Here is a 17,872-nt window from a genome sequence, read left to right on the forward strand (position 1 = left end):
GGAATGGAGGAATTTGATTAATTTTGTTTACAAAGAATTTTTGAAACCCTTATGAAAAATGATATGCTATTAGTAATTGCATTTCAAATGAATTTATTTAACTATTGAACAATTCTCCTCCAGACCCAGAATCGGATTTTTTTTTTCAAAAATAGTTTTTTTTAAGTCAAATCTTGAAATTTAAATTTGTAGACCTCATTTTTATTTATGTAAAATGCAATCAAAAAGTATTTAACATTTTTTTTATTAGGTTTCAAAATAAAGCCATTCAAAGTTAAATGTTATTCGAAAACTTCCGGTTTTTTGATTATTCAAAATAGTGTCCATGATTAACCATTCCTGAAATTTCTCAAAATTTCCTACAATTTCGTCAAAAAACATTGAAGATTGGACCACTGGTTACTGAGATACAGCGGATTTAAGAAAAAGAAACAAGAAAATTGAAGTTATCTAAGTCTCACCCAAAAAACCCTCCCTTTTTCAATATCTCCGAAAATAATGACCCAATTTTTAATGTTAAAATTTGAAACATTCGTGAAATTTTCCGTTCTTTTTGTAAACAATATTTTGATTTTTTTTAAATCAAGTCTTATAATACAAAAGGGCCAATCATTTAACATCACGTCCATTTGAAATGTTAGAATTGAAAAAATATATATATAACTGGTTCTATGACGCAATTGTAGGAAATTTTCTGAACTATTCGAAAAAAATATTTTCAAGAATGGAAAATCTTGGTCACTATTGAAAAAAAACAAAAAACAAACGGATTTTTTCGCACAAAATTTAATTACAAGTAGTCAACAAATAATCAACAAATTGTAAAATACTTTTTGATTGCAAATTCAATTCCACATAAAAAATTGATTAAAAAAATTTAAGTACAATATTCCAATATTTCACAAATATCTCAATTTTTGTTCTGTAAGGCTGAATCAAATATTTTTCAAAGTTTTTGTCCCTCGGCTCTGGCCGGGGTCGAAGGGAGGGGGAAAAACATAAAAAATACAAAAATTTAAATAACAAGCCATAGTCTCAACATTTGAATAAAAAAAGTGTTTAAAAATGCATTTTACACTACATTGAAATAACCCAATTCTCGAAATCGTAAATTAAATTCACGAATGCGAGAACCACGAAGGAATTTATTCACGTTTATAGTGCAAATGCACCATACTCATATATTAATTCTTTCGTGGTTCTCACATTCGTGAACTTAATTCACGATTACGAGGATTGATTTTTTTCTGTGATGTTCAGTTGTTTTGCAATCATTAGTTTTCAAAAACTTTAAGATTTGACTAAAACAAAAATTTGAGCAAAAAAACTGTTTGCGATACTAAACAACTGAAATTTTCAAAAAATCACATAATTTTTAAAGCAACCCTAATATGCCAAAAATGATTTTTTACGCAGGGGAATGTATTCTTAATAGATTTCAGCTGATAGCACTTTTATTTCCATTGAAATCTTAAAGTTTTTTGAGAAAATGTTTGTTTTGCCCCTTGATTTTTTCGGCCAACTTCAAAGTGGGGGGGGGATGACAAAAACTTTAAATTAAATTTGTACCAGCCTTAAAAGTTTAAAAAAAATTAAAAATACAGATTTTGGGTATTTAATTTGTGTGAGAAAAAGTAAATTCAAAAAACATTTTTTCCAGTGTACCTATTTTTTCTGAATAGTCCTCATCAATTCCTACAACTTTGCTGATCAATCTAAAAATTCTGGAAATGTTGCATGGTGTCGAATATTTACGTACCATTTTTGTATTAATAATATTTGTAGATTATGATTAACTTTGGTTTTGGTTTTGGTTTTGGTTTTGGTTTTGGTTTTGGTTTTGGTTTTGGTTTTGGTTTTGGTTTTGGTTTTGGTTTTGGTTTTGGTTTTGGTTTTGGTTTTATTTTATTTTATTTTATTTAATTTTATTTAATTTTATTAATTTTAATTTTATTCTATTCATTTTTTCATTTTATTAATTCTATTTTTTCATTCTATTTATTCTATTTATTTTAATTTTATTCTATTCATTTTATTTCATTCTATTCTATTTATTTATTTTATTCTATTCTATTTATTCATTCATTCTATTTTATTTATTTTAATTTGAATTTCATTCTATTCTATTCATTCTATTCCCATTCTATTTTATTTCATTTATTCATTTTATTCTTCTCATTTCTATTCATTCTATTCTATTCTATTCTATTCTATTTATCTCATTCCTTTAATTCTATTCTATTTCATTCATTCTATTCTCATTCTATTTTCATTCTATTCTATTCTATTCTATTCTATTCTATTCCCATTCTATTCTATTTTATTCTATTTTATTTATTTTATTCTATTCTATTCTATTCCTATTTTATTTTGGTTTTATCTCATTTATTCATTCTATTTTCATTAATTCTATTCTATTCTATTCATTTTATTCTATTCATTTATTTATTCTATTAATTTTATTTTATTTATTTTATTCTATTCATTCTATTTTATTCTATTTCATTTTATTTAATTCTATTCTATTCATTCTATTCTATTTGTTCTATTTTATTCTATTCTATTTCATTTTATTCAATTTATTTCTATTTAATTCCTATTCATTCATTTTATTCTATTTTATTTATTTAATTCTATTCTAATTTTAATTCATTCTATTTCATTTTATTCTATTTTTTTCATTCTATTCATTTATTCTATTCTATTTTATTTATTTATTTATTTATTCCTATTTTATTCTATTTATTTTATTTATTCTATTTTCATTTAATTCATTCTATTCATTCTATTCTATTTATTCTATTTATTCTATTCATTCCTATTCATTCATTCTATTCTATTCTATTTTATTTATTTTATTTTATTCTATTTTATTCTATTCTATTCATTCTATTTTAATTCTATTTATTCTAATTTTATTTTATTTATTCATTCTATTTCATTCATTCTATTCTATTCATTTTATTTTATTTTAATTCTATTTTTAATTTTGGTTTTGGTTTTGGTTTTGGTTTTGGTTTTGGTTTTGGTTTTGGTTTTGGTTTTGGTTTTGGTTTTGGTTTTGGTTTTGGTTTTGGTTTTGGTTTTGGTGAAGTTAGATTTTATACCGTTCAGCAATGGTGTGGATTGGTGCTGTGAATGGTGCGTTTGTGTGCGTAAGATCAAGCTAAGACATTTCAGGTCAAGCGCCAATCCGGCTCAACAACTAGAGTCTAGAGTTGACACAAATTAGCATCTCAAAAAAGTATCAAGTTCAACTTCCCCCTACGCAAACCCATGCTTTGCAGTATGTCGCTTGCGTTACTTTAGCCCTTAACCCACTCTCGTACAACAGCATCAAACGCTCCAAACACCGCTCGTTCAAAACTGCCATTCCCAATGTTTACACTCCACCACCATCATGAATTCCGACTCCGACGCCGACGCCAACAACAACAACGCTGCTCTCCCACAGTCATCATCATCATCATCAACCCTCCGGTCGACTCGACGTCGCAGACGACGACGACGACGCCGCATCGTCAGAATCGAAGCGAAGACGCGCGCTTTTTTTATTCCGTCAGTCATTCCGCAGAGTACGACCGGTTCAGGTGTTGTGAGCTTGTGCATCGCTAGTGCAACTAGGAATTCTGCGCGCGCGATACAGGTCGGATGCTGTCAGTTTCGTATAGCTGATAGGTGCAGCTTACAGAGGATGCAGTTTTCGCGCGGATCGTCGTGAAGAACCTTCGGAAGAGGGTTGGGGGGAAGAACCGTGTGATAAATAGTGGTCCATTGTGAAAAGTGAATAGTTACAGCGCATCAACAAAACGGATGTAGGTGAGGGAGTGCGGAATGGAGCGCTGGCGGAAGGTGCTGTCAACGCAGAAGTTGAAGCAGTTGGCGACGGTTCATCTGGACACCAGTTGGATGCTGGCCGGCTTCGCGTAGGGATGTCGTCTGGTCCACCGGATGCTGCGGATTTAGAGTCCCGGGACGTACCAGAATCGTGGCCCGTAATACACTATTCTTAGAAAGTTGGAAGAGTTTTTGCGTGCGAGGAGAGAGCTCATTTGCTGAAACATCGGCCAGTGTGTGTTTGTTTAATTTGCCCGTTTGTGTGTGCTATTTTGTGGTGTGAATTTTCTCTCATCAACTAGTCGTTGCTGGCCTTTTCCGTAAACACAAGTTTTTCAGTGGAGAAAAATAATCTAGTCTTAATTGGACCACCCCACCATCAGGCAGAACGTTCGTTACTTCGCGGCGGCAGCGACGACCTGTAGATTTCCTTTTACATCGACTTTGAACAAAACGAAAGAACGTAGAAGAAAAAAAACAAGTGGCGCTACAAGTGGTAAAAACGCAAAAATACACGCAAGTGCAAGTACGTGAGCAAGGTGTGCGTTGTGACTTCGAGGGGAAGAAGCTGTGGATGATAATTTGTAGAGCGGAATATATACGACGGAAAAGTGGCTGCTGAAGTTGGGGAAGCTGGGCTGAGGAGTTGCTGTATTATAGAAAACACGAGTAAGTCAAGTAAAACTGGGGGAAAAGGGGTTTCTAGCAGGGATTTGTTCGAGGATTCACAAAAAAGGTTTTGCGGAAATGTTAATGAGTTTGTTAGTCGTTGAAGGTGGCTTTTCGAAATCTTTTTGAATGTCGTGAATAACAAGGCTCACTTGTCTTCCATTTCTTACTGCTTCACAAAAGATTGAATCGTGCTATTGTTTTTTTGATAATAATGAACCCAATTTTAAGGGAATTAAATTTTGCAATTCTCCATTGCACAGCTGTGGAAATAGCAAAAACACACATTTTTTTTATTTTATGAAGTAAAGCCGTTGCAATAATTTTATGTTTCATGTAGTTTATGATAATGAATAATGAAATCACCATCCGTGGCCATGGTACACACATTCAAATGGGAAGTTTCAAAAAATTAGTTAATGTTGATTAATTTGCCAAAAAAAGTGTCCAGAATACTGATGAAGTCTGCAAGTAGTACACGAAATACGTATTTGTCAAGATATTAAAAATATATAGCGGAATTAAAAGGAACAACTCGTCTCTTTGTATTCATAGTAATGCATTCTGCTAAAACGATCAACCAAACCACAAACTATCTTGTCACTCCCTTAAAATTGATGTAAGTGCGACAACTGGCCAAAAGGATTTCAGGTCAAAAGGCGTTTGACGCACGAACAAGGAGCGGCCGTGGCTGACTGGTTACGGTGTTCGCTTTCTAAGCGAATGGTCCTGGGTTCGATTCCCATCTGCTCCCAACGAGAAAGTATAGGAAATATAAATCTTGAAACTCTGAACATGAACGAAAAATCAAAGTCGCTCGAGTCGGGGTTCGAACCCCCGTCCTTTAGATTGGTAAGCAAAAATGCTAACCACTAGGTCATCGCAACTTGGTGAGCTATGATTGGAATTAGGAATACTGTATCTACCAACTATATACGCGCTGGGTCCTTGTTCTAAATAACGTTTAAATCCGATTGATGCAAACGTTCTTCAAGGCGGGGCTAGTCGACTCAAGCTGAGGTACCTCGCGCTCGGCTAGCCAGCGTAGAAATGGGTCACCGAAGCTCGGCAGAGCTAACACCTTCCAAATGCTTATGCGAGTTATTTGCATATATAGATTATAGATCTAAAAAATACATGGAAACAACTCAATTTGTAAGAAGCGGCCGCGTGGTCCCGTTTGGTTGGTTGCACACACACACACAAAAGGCGTTTGACGCACGAACAAGTTAGAGACTACCGTAAACATTTGTAATTATAACTCGGGACTCCAGCAACCAACTTCAACCAAACTTCGGGAAAATGCACATAATGACCAGCCAACATGTTTGGTATTGTTTACATTGCGTGCTTTCAATTTTGTTTATTCAAGGTCAAACATTAAAACGCGTTTTTCTCGGAACGTCGAATTGGCGGGTACGACAAGATAGCACAAAGACGTTGAAATCATCAATTTGGTATGATACGTAGATTAAAAATTTAAAAGCTTATTTAAATCTGGAGTTATTTTTTGAAAAGGTCCAATAAACCAAATTTCCAGTTTTTGCTTTTTGGGTGTTTTTGAAACCGCCTTGAGTCAGGGGTATTAAAAAACACCCAAAAAGCAAAAACTGAAAATTTGGTTTATTGGACCTTTTCAAAAAAAAAAAAAAACTCCAGAAATATACCGAAAAGAAAAGTTAATCTTTTTGTATATGTGGTATTCGGGGAAATGTCTTTTAGGGAATGTGAGTTTCGGGGAAATGTCATAGATTCAATCCAAAAAAGCTGTTCGGTGAAATTGAGAAAGAAAATAACTGTTACACGGAGAGACCGGCCGGGGCAAATCTAAGAAAATCTTTGTTAATTTAACTAAAAGTATGGGTTAATTTTTTACACAGCTTTTTTCAACAATCGATGATTGTTGATTTTGTTAACCCGAAATTGCTGACCACCAGTAACTAACTAAAAAAATATTTAAAATTTTGGTTAAATTGCCGAAAAAAATTCTAGCAGTCTTCTGCTAGAATTTTTTTTTTCAGAAAATTAACTAAAAATTTCTTGTTTTCAGCTGAAATGTTGTGGAATATTCTGTTAAAAACTGGCTGGGACATATTTTTCAACTTTTTTTCAACATTTTTTTTCATTGTATCAAACGAAATATTTTTGCATGCAGCAAATTATTAGTGGCTTATAACAAAACATTTCTTAATTAGACATTATTTATGTAAGTGTTGATATATTATTTTCTAAATATCTTACGATATAGGCTGTGCCGAATTTCCAGCTATATTTTAACTAATGAGCAATTCTCTACGAAATCGGTCTTTTTTCTTCAATTTTAATTTTTGTATTTTTTAATCCGACTGAAACTTTTTTGGTGCCTTCGGTATGCCCAAAGAAGCCATTTTGCATCATTAGTTTGTCCATATAATTTTCCATACAAATTTGGCAGCTGTCCATACAAAAATGATGTATGAAAATTCAAAAATCTGTATCTTTTGACGGAATTTTTTGATCGATTTGGTGTCTTCGGCAAAGTTGTAGGTATGGATACGGACTACACTGGAAAAAATAATACACGGTAAAAAAATTTGGTGATTTTTTATTTAACTTTTATCACTAAAACTTGATTTACAAAAAACACTATTTTTATTTTTTTATTTTTTGATATGTTTTAGAGGACATAAAATGCCAACTTTTCAGAAATTTCAGGTTGTGCAAAATCATTGACCGAGTTATGAATTTTTAATCAATACTGATTTTTCAAAAATCGAAATTTTGGTCGTAAATTTTTCAACTTCATTTTCGATGTAAAATCAAATTTGCAATCAAAAGTACTTTAGTGAAATTTTGATAAAGTGCACCGTTTTCAAGTTATAGCCATATTTAAGTGACTTTTTTGAAAATAGTCGCAGTTTTTTATTTTTTTAAATTAGTGCACATGTTTGCCCAGTTTTGAAAAAAATATTTTTGAAAAGCTGAGAAAATTCTCTATATTTTGCTTATTCGGACTTTGTTGATACGACCTTTAGTTGCCGAGATATTGCAATGCAAAGGTTTAAAAACAGGAAAATTGATGTTTTCTAAGTTTCACCCAAACAACCCACCATTTTCTATCGTCAATATCTCAGCAACTAATGGTCCGATTTTCAATGTTAATATATGAAACAATTGTGAAATTTTCCGATCTTTTCGAAAAAAATATTTTCAAAATTTTCAAATCAAGACTAACACTTTAAAAGGGCATAATATTGAATGTTTGGCCTTTTTGAAATGTTAGCCTTGATTTGAAAATTTTGAAAATATTTTTTTCGAAGAGATCGGAAAATTTCACAAATGTTTCATATATTAACATTGAAAATCGGACAATTAGTTGCTAAGATATTGACGATAGAAAATGGTGGGTTGTTTGGGTGAGACTTAGAAATCATCAATTTTCCTGTTTTTAAACCTTTGCATTGCAATATCTCAGCAACTAAAGGTCGTATCAACAAAGTCCGAATAAGCAAAATATAGAGAATTTTCTCAGCTTTTCAAAATATTTTTCAAAACTGGGCAAACATGTGCACTAATTTAAAAATGAAAAACTGCGACTATTTTCAAAAAGTCACTTAAATATGGCTATAACTTGAAAACGGTGCACTTTATCAAAATTTCACTAAAGTACTTTTGATTGCAAATTTAATTTTACATCGAAAATGAAGTTAAAAATTTTACGACCAAAATTTCGATTTTTGAAAAATCAGTATTGATGAAAAATTCATAACTCGGTCAATGATTTTTGCACAACCTGAAATTTCTGAAAAGTTGGCATTTTATGTCCTCTAAAACATATCAAAAAATAAAAAATTAAAAATAGTGTTTTTGTAAATCAAGTTTTAGTGACAAAGTTAAATAAAAATCACCAAATTTTTTTACCGTGTATTATTTTTTCTAGTGTAGTCCGTATCCATACCTACAACTTTGCCGAAGACACCAAATCGATCAAAAAATTCCTTCAAAAGATACAGATTTTTGAATTTTCATACATCATTTTTGTATGGACAGCTGCCAAATTTGTATGGAAAATTATATGGACAAACTAATGATGCAAAATGGCTTCTTTGGGCATACCGAAGGCACCAAAAAAGTTTCAGTCGGATTAAAAAATACAAAAAAAATCGAATGACCGAAATCCTAGAGAACTGCTCTAATGTCTTACTTGAATACAGAAAAATATTCGTACATGAAGTCAATAATTAGCTGTTGTTAGTAATATTTTTATTGAATTTGTAAATTTTGTAATAATTCGTCACAAATTAATGCTGAGTGTTTTTATTTTCGCATTTGTTCTGCCTAAAAATTGCCTAAAAATGCCTTTAAAAAAGATACCGAGAAAAATTTTAACTAAGTTTTAAGCTATTTTTTTATGTTGTATAAAATTAAGTGTTGTTTTCACTTACCATCACTGTGAAATCATCCGATAAGTCATCATGATCTACAACGGTCTCAGGTTTAATTATTTTTCTTGTGGTAGGACACAGAATTTTCACCAAAGTGAACCTTTTGTTGCAAATAGACATGTGAAATTTATTAGTAATTTAATAAAAAAAATCTTAATTTTTGCTATTAACTGAAAAAAGCAACATAAATAAAAGTAATTATAATGAGGAAAGAAGAAATATCAATAATGCTACTTACCAAGCTTGAATTAATTTAACAATAACTTTTGGCAACACACTTTCACTGCATTTGATTCAATTTATTCAACGATTCCTGAAAAAATATTGCAACAAAACTTTCAAGAAAATAACTATCTTCTTTTATACATTTTTATTTTTTGATATTTTACTTCATCTCTTTATTTATGTTGTCATGTGTACGCATTTCTATGTATTTTATAATTGATGATATAAGATAAATTAACCAACATTTTGTTAAATTTGCCCGGGCTGCTCTATCCGTCAAGAGTTGGCCCGCTTCTCCCTTCTACTGCCCTCTCTTTCCATCAAACATTCTTATAACGTGTTCAACTCACTCGCATTAGAGGTCCTCATGGTGAAGGTCGTCCTCTTGCTCTTCATAGTTTATCACCTGCAAAGAAATCATCAACAAACCTACTCACCAATTCCACCTCCCCAGTTGCAACACTTTGATTTGCCACTTAAACATTAGCTAAATAGTGTAATTTTCACCTTTCACATCCTCTCACTTCATAATTAACAACACAAACTCAACAAATCGACCGCTCTCGTTCGAATCCTGACTTCAAATGACAGACGTAAACAAACCCAAGTTCGTCTTTTAAATATTTAACCAATTGTTAATTATATTTAACCAACATTTTTTTTTGATTTTCCTAAAACCAAAGCTAACAGTCAAGCACGTTCATTCGAGTTCGGGAAATCTGTTAGCTTTTTGCCTTTAGCATTTTCAACAAACTGGTTATTAAATTAATACTGAATTTTGGTTAATTTAAGAGCGAGTTTTTCACCAATGTGTAACAGGTCGTATCGAGGTGCTCCGATTTGGATGAAACTTTCAGCGTTTGTTTGTCTATACATGAGATGAACTCATGCCAAATATGAGCCCTCTACGACAAAGGGAAGTGGGGTAAAACGGGCTTTGAAGTTTGAGGTAAAAAAAACATAAAAAATCTTAAAATTGCTCGCATTTCCGTAAAACTTCATCAATTCCAACTCTCTTAGATGCATTCGAAAGGTGGTTTGAAATTTTCTCTTAGGTTTTGCAAATTACTGTCAAAAATGGATTTTTTTAAAACCTTAATATCTTTTTCCAACAGCCTCCAACACCCATACTCCCATAGGTCAAAAGATAGGCAATTTCATGGACTATAAGCCTACGGTATTAACTTTTTGGCCAATCGCAGTTTTTCTCATAGTTTTTCGATTTTTCTGTAACAAACATTTTACAACGTTAATTTTTGCCCTGTAGGCCTCCATAGCGGCACTTTTTTGTCTCAATTTTGTCATATTCGGAATCCTCGGACAATTTCACGTAAATTCGAAGTATTGGAGTTTTAAATTTGATTGGAAAAATTGCCATTTAGAATGAATTGAAATATTTTTTAACAATTTGTTGGATTAGGGGTAAAACAGGTTTTCGCCTACTTGATACAGCATTTGACGTATTGATCATAGGGTAAATAAGATCTATTTCTTTTTTCAAAAATGTTTTATTTAATTATTTTTTAAATCAAATTTACAACTCCAATACTACTAACTTACGTGAAATTATCCGAAGATTCCGAATATGACAAAATTGAGACCAAAAAGTGCCGCTATGGAGGGCAGCAGGGTAAAAACTTACGTTGTAAATTGTTTGTTGTAGAATAATCGAAAAACTATAAGAAAAATTGCGATTTGCCAAAAAGTTAATACCATAGGCTTATAGTCCATGAAATTGCCTATCTTTTGACCTATAGGAGTATGGGTGTTGGAGGCTGTTGGAAAAAGATATTAAGGTTTTAAAAAAATCCATTTTTGACAGTAATTTGCAAAAGCTAAGAGAAAATTTCAAACCAATCCTGGATGTCTATGGCACATTTTGAAGTGCTTCAAAAGACCTTTTGAATACATCTACGAGAGTTGGAATTGATGAAGTTTTACGGAAATGCGAGCAATTTTAAGATTTTTTAGGTGTTTTGGACCTCAAACTTTGAAGCCCGTTTTACCCCACTTCCCTTTGTCGTAGAGGGCTCATATTTGGCATGAGTTCATCTCATGTATAGACAAACAAACGCTGAAAGTTTCATCCAAATCGGAACACCTCGATACGACCTCTAGAACAAACCGAGCAATATTTACAAATACTGCCTCTTAACTGAAATTTGGCAGTGACAGGTACGTTTTTGTTAAAATTTACGAAAGTTAAATCAACAATTTTAATTGTTAAAATTTCTGGGCACAGGCTTTAGCGAAAATGATGACTATGGGATACGAAAATTCGGGAAAATTAAAATTGAAATAAACGGCAATTGGTGTAAGTGTCACTTCGGGCATTCGGGGAAGTGGCTTACTAGGGGAAATGGCATTCGGTGAAATAGCCGATTAGGGAGCCGATTGTGGCTGATTAAATAAATAAGCTAGTTCCATTTTACCAAAATCAAGAAAAAAAAATACATTTTCCTAAATTTCAGTAAAATGAGGATATCTGAATCGTAAATTCAGCAGATGAACATACTACGAAATTTCACAAAGTTAAAAAATTACTCTTCATTAACTTTCATTTCCACAATTGTATTTTATGAAGATTTCAGATTTTATGATTTTATTTTTATCATTTTTTATGCTTTTTTATTCACTTCCAACTGAGCTATTTGTTACTTAATTTCAGTGAAAACGCCTTTTCAGATGATGTAATTTAACGTCCAATTGCTGGTTTGCCAACATCAGGTGTCTCAACTTTTCACGAGCTTGGGAATTTTCGGTGTTATTTATTTGTTTATCTAGTGTTGTGCTAAGTTTTACTATTATAAGTCTCTTAATTTTTAATAATCATAAAAGAAATTGATATATGCTCGGTAGGTTATGGATTCGTTCCTTTTTCCGTTCAATTGAAAAATCGATTTCAACAATTGAAAATAAAAGTTATTTGGCAAAACTTATGAGTAAAATCTGCTTAATCACATCCCACACAAATTTGTATCATTTGATTTCAGATTAAAATGCTTTATAACAACATAAGGTGTCCGATGGAATTACATGTTGTTTGCTTATCATTTGCATACATTTTGAAGGCAATTGAAATTCCATTCAAACTAGCATTAAATGTGGAATATTGTTTGTGAAAGTTACATGAATATTTTTTTTCATTTTTATTTATTTTGATATTTAGGAATACTAGAATAGCAGCCAAAACCAAAAAAAGAAAATATTGGTACATTCTAAAAGCTCCGAAAAGGTCTCAAAATTAAAAAGCATTGAAAGTTGTTTCACTGCTGAGAGCATGATGCATGATCATGATGAAACATTAATATTTAGAAATTATTTTTAATCTTCAAAAAATTAACTCAGCTATCTGTATTCACGATCAGTTACTTTGAAAATTATTTGCAATGGCCTCAATGTTTTCGTTTATTTTGCATGAATCATTTGAAACCATAGATTGATCGTAAATATTCTGTAAAAATCTAAATATTAAATGGTTGTCTTTTTTGTGTGTTTTCCATGTGAAAAAGTAAAAAAAATAAAAAAATATATAATAAGACGACGGATACGATTCTATTGAAAAAAACTAACTTAAACCACCTATGTGGATGGAGCCTTCCTCACTTATTACGAACAATGGCTGATATGATGGAATTGTACAAAAATTTCATCTATTTTTTAGATCCGGAATGAAAAAGTACATAAATATCACTTAAGTGGCCATATCTCGAGACAGGGTTGCCAGATCTTCAATGTTTTGAACTCTTTGGAAAGGTTTTTTGATAACCTAACCATCGATGGCTTGAATGGTGGATCCGGACATAGTTTACATACATTTAAGTGAGATCCGGCATCCAAAAAGTACATCAATATCACTTAAGTGGGCATATCTCGTGACAGGGTTGCCAGATCGTCAATGTTTTGGACTCGTTGGAAAGGTCTTTTGATAATCTAACCAACGATGGGTCGGATGATGGACCCGGACTTAGTTTACATACATTTAAGTGAGATCCGGATATATATGAAAACACATTTTTATACATAAGTTTTGAACTACTTATCGAAACTTCAATCTGTATAAAACTCAATCTATGGGACCCTAAACCAAGTCGAATGCAACAGGTTCGGGTCAAATCGGTTCAGCCAGTGCCGAGAAACATGAGCTAGTTTGTTGGTCACATACATACATACACATACACACAGACATTTGTTCAGTTTTCGATTCTGAGTCGATATGAATGCATGAAGGGTGGTCTACGACGTTTTTATTCAAAGTTCATTTTTAGAGCAGGATTATAGCCTTATCTCAGTGAGGAAGGCAAAACACAAAATCACAACAGTGTCCTCTTCAAACATTGAAAAATATCAAACAGCTATTAAGTCATTCTCAGAAATAGTTTGTCAGCCCATGTCTGTCCATCGTAATTTCGTCGCCATCGTGCTAACTTGTCGTACGTGCATTTTGGGCCAAATTGAGTTAAGAACGCCATTTTGTGCAGCTCACAATGCCTCACCTTTTGACCGTCACAGATTCCCAAAATTCGATTTCAATCCTGAGATATTCAACAAAAACCGAAAAAACTCCGTGCATTTTTGTCACTTTATATATGAAAGTAGTTTCAATCTTGTCGTGCTATCTTGTCACTCCATGAAAATTGATGTAAGTGCGACAAAAGGCCAAAGGATTTCAGGCCAGGAAAGTCAGGATGCGTTTGTCGCACGTACAAGCTAGACTACCGTAAACATTTGTAATTATAACTCGGGACTCCAGCAACCAACTTCAACCAAACTTTGGGACAATGCACAGAATGGTGAGCCAAACAAAACGTGTTTGTTATTGTTTACATTGCGTGCTCTCGTTTTTGAATATTCACGGTCAATCATTAAAACGCGTTTTTCTCGGAACGTCAAAATGGCGGGTGCGACAAGATAGCACGACGACGTCGATTTGTAGTCATATTGTTTGCATAACCGCATCCCGAGCGAGTGTGCCGCACGCGTTACGGTCGTTTTACGAGGTTAATGCGAAGGAATGTCAAGCAGCTGCGGGAAAAATTGTATGATGCCAGCCAACACACACACACTGTGCAGCGCCCCAACATGGAGTACACCGACACAGATTTTCCCGAGTTTCACACAGATTTCTTACGCTTTAGAGGAAAACAAATGGGTAAATGCGGTTTTACTATGTGCGTGTGTGTATGTGTGTGTGAAAATGAAACACAAAGGGGCCAAATGAGTGGAATTGTGTGTTAGTTTTCCTCTGGGTCTTGGAAAATGCGTAGAATGTTCGCTGCCAGTTGGGAAGGCAATTTTCCGGAAAACCATTTCGGTTGATTTGAAATTGATCGGAATAGACTGTTTACTTTGAATTGTTTCCATTTTGCCTCAGCTTCAGATACTTGGATATGATTTTAAATCAAAATAAAGCAAATTTGGAACAAGGTGGAAATCGTATTTTCATAAATAAACCAAACATAGATAATTTTGTCCAATCGAACTAGCTACAGACCAAATCACTTTCTGCAAGAACATCAATTTGTCATTACTCAATGATATCACTCTCAAAGAAAACAAAAATAATGCAACAAAAAATGTCCCCATCCATCCTAGACGAGAGGCCAATCAATCTGATCCGAAGAAAGGCGAATCCCCTCAAGTGGCCTCCATTCGGTCGGTCCCGGAATCGCGTCCGAGCCTAAGGAGGAAAAATTCTGCCTCATTAACGAAACAAACAAACAAACAAAGAGTGAAAGATGATGGTAACAATATGCTGCACGTGCTACTTCACGAAAAATCTGCGTCGAGAAATATTGCAATTTGATTTGTATTTTTTTCTATAAGAGCAGTGTTGCCAATTTTTTCTTGAGGAAATATTGTATGAAATATAAATGAAACATACAAATTATTTAAATATTGGTAATAAAAACTGGATGTTAGCTAGGAATTTCCAATTTGTTTGACCAAGACTTAATATAATAAAACTTGCACCATTCTTCTTCTAATTTTCCCTTCACTGAAGCAAAACCTAACGAACCACTTCATCCTGACGGAATGATGCCGTTGTCATGTGGACGTGATTTTATTCAATTCCCCCTCTTAAATGCCACTTTCCCGCCCCAACATCCCATCTAAAGAAGTTTTCTCTCCGATGCGTCGCAAGTTTTCCATTCTTTGACGGCCTATTCTGCTATAGTTCCTTCTGCAGCTTCCTCCCATGACCCGCTTCTTCTTTCAACAAATTTCAGTCCGGATCGGCGTGGAAAAATAAAACGACCCGTGAAAGATTGAATCATCTTCACGGCGGATTTATGGTGTTACCGTGAAATGGAGGGAGATTGCTAATTGAAAATGGAAGAGTTTGGTTATTATGAACGTTAGTCGTTAGAAGGGTCATTTTTTTCATTTAGAACAAAAATTTTCATTTTAAAATTTCGTGTTTTTTCTAACTATGCAGGATTATTTTTTAGAGTGTAACAATGTTCTACAAAGTTGTAGAGCAGACAATTACAAAAAAATGAATTATAGACATAAGAGGTTTGCTAGTAAACATCACGAGTTATTGCGATTTTACGAAAAAAAGTTTTGAAAAAGTTGGCCGTTCATGGTCATCCGCGACAGACACGGACGACGAAACAAAGAGAAGCGCAAAAAGTAACTTTTTCAAAATTTTTTTTCGTAAAATCGCGATAACTCATGATGTTTATAAGCAAACCCCTTATGTCTATATATCATTTTTTTGTAATTGTCTGTTCTACAACTTTGTAGAACATTGTTACACTCTAAAAAATAACCCTGCAAAGTTAGAAAAAACACGAAATTTTAAAATCAAAAATTTTGTTCCAAATGAAAAAATGACCCTTCTAGGTCAATGTAGATTCGAAAAGTACATGCAATTTCCCTTAAAATGACATGTTCAAATTTTTTTTACCATCGAGTAACGGAAAATGGGAGAATTTTTAAAACGTTTTTAGTGTTTTTTTCGATAAAAAATACGTTTTTCGGAATTCTGAGAACGCCATCAAATTGGGCGTCTAATTTTACATAAAAGTTCTTTTGACACCAAATTTCTATCTCATCACCGCTGCAAATTATTGAAAAACACCTCTTTTTTCGCATGTTCAAAAATGGAAGGGGTCGTACCGCCCCTCCGTCACGAGATATCAAAAAACCGACCTCGGATTCGTGATCAGGGACAAAAGTTACCCCTTAGGACAAAGTTTCACGCAAATCGAAGAGGGGTTAGGGCAACTTTTCCCGATTTCGTGTGAGTTGGTAGAGAATTACCCATATGCGTTTGTCGATCAAGGCCGTTCAACAACCACGACAGACACGAACAACGATAAAACAAGAAACGTTAAAGCAGTAGTTGCCAGTCTACCAATAAATTACTCAAATTACTTGGTCAAAATGATAAATGACTGTATTACTTTTCATTCCATTCAAAATGTTATTAAATACTTTTAGTATTTCTTATATTACAAACGAAACATTACAATGACATTTTTTTTAAATAGCTCATTGGGCACTGGTACTGTGCATGCAAAATTTCACAAAAATAATAATAATTTTAAACTGTTTCAATCATCATCAAAATGAATATCAACGCTGTAAAATACATTTTTATATTGGTTTCAGGTTATTGCAAGCCAAATTTTATGGAAATTTTGAAGATTTTTGAGAAAGGTCTTTATTTTTTGAACCAAATATAAACTATAAAAAAATGGAGCGGCCCAACATGAAAATGGCAAAATTTCTAAAATAAAATTGTTAGTTTCTTTTTAGGTTCCAAATCTGATTCTGCATCGAAAAATTATATAAACTATAAAAAGTCCAAAAAAACATCAGTTTTTTTTTTAAACTTATGTACCACACATAAGGAACATATAGACAATTTTCCATCCAAATTAAAAATTTAATAAAAAACGAAAATTAACGCGCAAAAAAACTAACAGGCGGAAAAAGTACGAAAAAGCTGATTATAATTTTAGCTTCTAAATATTACCCGCTTCTAACTGTGGACTTAAACAATACAAAATATTTTCTGAATTTGAGGAATCATTTTTAAAAACTGTGTTGAAAGTTATTGATTTAAAAAGTCAAAAATTGTAATCGAATCGTGGCAAAATTTCAATAATTATCTATTTAAACAATAAAATTTTGAATGTACGAAAAACACCGAAACATATAAATTTTGAATTAATTTCAGCTGAGGATTTCTATTATTGAGCAATTCCAGCTCAAATCAGGATTTTTTCTGGTACTTTTGTACCCGACCCTCTGCGATTTCAATGAAACTTTGTAGACATGTTATCCTGGGCCTATGTAAGACATTTTTGTGTACATGGAGCCAATAGTACTCGAAAATAACATTTGAGAAGGGCGTAAAATATTTAAATATTTTTGTATTTTGTAATTTAAAAATTACTGTATCTCGAAGCCGTTGTGGCTTTCTGAAAAAAATACACTGAAACAAAAATACACGCCACTTCTATGAGATTTTTCGGTTTTTAAGTCTAAAACTTGAATTTAAAGGTTATGTTAGGATTTTTTTCGTTAAAATTTGTTGAGGAAATAGTCTACAATGTTACCAAATGACTGACGAAAAATGCAGGATGATATGTCTCTCCTAAAAAAATACAAAAATCATTTACTAAAATTGTTTTTTTTTTTGAAAAGTGGTCTAAACGTCAAAATTTTTTAAAAACCAGTAGTGCGGATCGATTTTCAGACAA

The 17,872-nt window shown here is 32.7% G+C and overlaps 1 protein-coding gene across 2 annotated transcripts in view; it reads left to right on the forward strand.

The window, feature by feature from the left end:
* LOC6052025 (proton channel OtopLc) overlaps nt 1-17,872 on the forward strand; it is a 130,404-nt gene that overhangs the window by 9,486 nt on the left and 103,046 nt on the right. Inside the window, exon 1 of one of the 2 annotated variants that reach the window (XM_038249628.1) lies at nt 3,575-4,506. The exons of the other annotated variant lie outside the window; for it this stretch is intronic. The gene's annotated coding sequence lies outside the window, so the exon portion shown is untranslated. Of the gene's footprint in view, nt 1-3,574; nt 4,507-17,872 lie in introns of those variants that run through there. 2 annotated transcript variants of the gene reach the window in all.

This window comes from Culex quinquefasciatus, chromosome 1 (genome assembly GCF_015732765.1).
Source record: "Culex quinquefasciatus strain JHB chromosome 1, VPISU_Cqui_1.0_pri_paternal, whole genome shotgun sequence".
Lineage (NCBI taxonomy): Eukaryota > Metazoa > Arthropoda > Insecta > Diptera > Culicidae > Culex > Culex quinquefasciatus.